Genomic DNA, 3,771 nt, shown 5'->3' with positions numbered 1-3,771 from the left:
CGCAGCAGCCCGGTCGAGCCGCCCCGCCGCTCCGGAGGCGAGACCCCCCGCGGGGCACCGGCGCAGTAAGTGGGTGTTGGAGGGGCGGGGGACTGCCCTGCCCTGTCCCGTCCCGTCCCGTCCCGTCCCGTCGGAGACTGAAGGGAGACCCACTTACTGCGCCGGTGCCCCGCGTGGGGTCTCGCCTCCGGAGCGGCGGGGCGGCTCGACCGGGCTGCTGCGAGCGCGGCGGCGGCGAGTCACGGCGGCGCAGCGCTCATCGCAGGTACTTCCCGTCGCTCTCAGGCGCGGTGGGTGTGGAAACCAGTTACAACATGTCAGGACGGTGTCGCACCAAACCCGCCGCCGCGGGAGCGGGGCAAGGACTTGTCTGAACTGGGGAAGCCCGGCCCTCTCGCGCGGAGCGAAGGGCAGCGCCTTCCCCGGGCCGCGCCGGGTCCCTCGCCCCAGCCCTGCCCTCCGGGCCGGCCGGCAGCCGCGGGAGCCCGCGGGGCAGGGGCGGCCCGAGCCGAGGCATCGGCAGCCCCGCGGCGGGCCCGGGAGCGGGGTGTGCGTGGGAGATTAAACTCAAAAGTAAACGTTGGCTTCAAGAAAAAACAAACCCGTCAGCCTCGAGTCACGGTTTCCAGGTTAACTCCGGTGGAGCGAGTCCCGGCAAGGGAGCGATACCCGTTTGAGACCTTCAAAGTAGGATATATGGACAAGCCCCCTTTCCATAGCTAGGTGGCTTTGAGAAGCTTTTCTTCTTTTGCTCTTGATTTCTCGGGTGAGAGAAACGGACCTGAATGTAGAGCCCCCATCCCGGCTGCAATGCATCTGGGCCTTCCTGCTTCATTCTTTCCAGCAGCAGGCTGGGCACGCCGCATGGCAATCCACGCGTTGAAACCTTGGAGAGCCCTCCCTGAAAGGCTCTTTGAAAACGCGATCATCTCTGCAGCAGGATCTTGCAACCACCAACAGATCAGCGCATCACATGTGCATAACAAGCACACTTGAGAGGGTTTTGTAATTTTAAACTTTTTATAGGCTTTGTCCATATCTACTTTGTGGTCCCTAACTAAAGGCAGCTTTTTCTTGAGGTGTTTGAGACAATGCAATGTAACCCTGGCAGTTTGTGCTTAAAGCCAGACTGGATAAGTTATTGCTGATAAAGCCTAAGTCATTTTCCTAACCTTTACTGCCTAATAGTGTGGGATATATCCTGTTTCTGAAGTTAAGCATGGCTCTACTGTGACATCCTGATGATGGTCTCTGAGAAGAAAACAGTAAAAAAAAATGCAGTATCTGCACAGCAATATTTGTATATTTATGTGTATATAGATGTATAAGTCTGGCCATCAGGGAGTGATTTTTTCCTGTGCAGTTAATTCAGGTAGTGGAATGCACAAGAGGAAATAGTTGGTGTTAATATAGTCATGGACTACCCTTTACAGACAAAGGAGCATCTGGATTAAACGATTAGACCCTTCTCACACTCAAAAAAAGAATTTCCCTGGTTTTGATGAAAAATACAGGGTGAAAACTGCTTTAAAAACAAACAAAATATTAAAAGGTACATAGAACTTTATAACTAGTATACAGCACTTTCTATCCCATGAAAATACATAGTCAGGAAGGAGAACATGTTTCTGTGGAAACTTACCCATAAGAAGGTGAGGCTATTTTTAAAAGAGCAGATCTATTTTCTAAAATTATTTATTATTTCTAAATTATTTATTATTTTCTAAAATTATTTATTATTTCTAAAATTATTTATGAAAGGGTAGGAAGGTAGATGAATGGTCACAAAACCTCTTTTGACCTTGACTGAATTGGTTGGACATTTATTACACAAAATTTACAAGCCTGTGTCTTCTAGAGAAGTTAAGTGGTTGAGTACAGGTTTAGCATAAACAGAAAACTGTAATGAGACCAGTCATAGGTTTCTAAATAAGGAAATCTGCATGAAGGAAAGGATCTAGGGTTTTTTGCTACAGTAGTATCTGTACAAGAAAAGGGTTTTTTCTCCTCCCTTACAGCGCCCTTACAGCTCCCTTACAATTTATCAATTGAAGCCCTCCAGTAGCTATACCAGACCAGACACTTCATAAAACACAGCTTGGGTAATATATTTTGGAAACTGTTAACTGTCTAAATAAAGAACATTTTTACCTAGCAGTTAGCAAACTTCTGTGCCTTGCAGCCACAGGCATCAGTGGAAGCAGACAGTATGAGCAAGCTTAATAAGCAGTAAGACAAATTCTTAAACAATAGGTATAAAACTGCATTGTAAAAGTATGAGGCAGGAGTATGTGCTTCAGTGTCCTTACTCCTAGAGTTGTGGAACTGCAGCACTATGCAGGGAAGGGACTGCAGAAATTGGCCAGCCCTCATTGGCCTAAACGGCCTTTCCTTTTGCCATTGAAAATGTGGCATTGAGCAGCATCAGTTTAAGCATCCTATTGATTGGAATTGTTTTACTGTAATCCAACTGATTCATAAAGCCTCAAAATGACAGAAGTTCTTAGACATAGCTTGTTCATAAACTACATGGAATAGAAGGATCAACTCAGTATGTTTGATACCCCCATCTTTAGAATGATTGTCTTAAGTGACCTGGGTACTCAATAGATGATAGTGCTGATGATGATCATCTGTGTGACTTCCATCCGTTTCCAGTTCTGAGACTTTTTTTTGTATGGACAGATCATCTTGCCCTGTACAGGTCTAGCTGAATGCAAGCAGAAGATAAAAGATTATTATCACATATTCAATGACACCAGTCCAGAAGTTTATGATATGGATGATTATTAAGGAGAAATATTTATATGAATTATATGCCTACTGCATGCTTACTAAGATTTCATTTAGATTTACTAAAGGGAACATTGATTTGGAAGCAGTGGATGTTTATACAATTCATTAAACCTATGAGTTGAGCTTTTATTAGATTTTAAACAGATGAAGAAAAAATACAGTCCTGAAGATTCATACTATTTACAAATCAATGGCCATCTAAGCTAAAGCATAAGCACAGAGACTTCACACACTAATCTTAAAATTAAGGGAAATGTGTTGCTACAGATATGAATATAAAAGGAGCTGCACTGCATTTATACAAAGCTTGATGAGTAGTGATACAAAATCCACACTTTTCATAAAGTAGCAGAGAGAAAAATGAGACAGAAAACTACAAATTAATATGGAAAAGCAGGTGTCCTACTCTCAGTAGACCTTTTTCAAATTAAATAATCATAACCTACTCTATTTGGTATCATATTCTTAAATCAAGAATGCATTAATTTGGTCCTTCTAATGCTAAGAAAATATTTGGCAATGTCCAAACACTGGCTAGTTTGCCAATTACTTTCACAGCTTCTATCAAGAAATGGCCAGTAGTCAAAATACAAAGTATTAAAGCCAAGATCTTTTACTGAGAGGGTTCCTAACCCATATATTGGGGCCTGGGTATATGTGCTGTGTACTATATGGTAGGTTTTTGTTGTAGGTCAGGTCCCGTGTCAAAGGCTTGTACAAACCTACTGAAATTACTTTAGGAAGTTCAATTGTGTGAAGAGCATCCGTGTGCTTCCTTTGAGAAATTTATGGTAAGAGATGAATAAAATTATGCAAAGCATATTATTTTTGTGGCACAAGTAAATAAATAAAAATCCACCAGTCTTTATTTTCTGCCGCCAGCATGACTAGCTAAGAGAGAGGGTAAAAGAGCAGAGTGAGAGGAATGATCAAAGGTGAAGAAGAGTTGCCATCTGAGGAAGAGTCACACAGGCT

The 3,771-nt window shown here is 43.6% G+C and overlaps 1 protein-coding gene across 2 annotated transcripts in view; it reads right to left on the bottom strand.

The window, feature by feature from the left end:
- The window catches only part of FAM83B (family with sequence similarity 83 member B), a 56,045-nt gene extending 55,754 nt beyond the window's left edge, over positions 1-291 (bottom strand). Inside the window, exon 1 of one of the 2 annotated variants that reach the window (XM_042016923.1) lies at positions 154-291. The gene's annotated coding sequence lies outside the window, so the exon portion shown is untranslated. The remainder of the gene's footprint in view (positions 1-153) is intronic. The other variant, XM_042016922.1, reaches the window with a different exon arrangement.
- Positions 292-3,771: the final 3,480 nt, after the last annotated feature.

This window comes from Corvus kubaryi, unplaced genomic scaffold (assembly GCF_017639235.1).
Source record: "Corvus kubaryi isolate FWS band 111438036 unplaced genomic scaffold, C.kubaryi_AGA036_p1.0 split3-73, whole genome shotgun sequence".
Classification (NCBI taxonomy): Eukaryota; Metazoa; Chordata; class Aves; order Passeriformes; family Corvidae; genus Corvus; species Corvus kubaryi.
Note: the sequence above shows the minus strand (reverse complement) of the source record. Positions and strands in the feature narration are given on the sequence as shown.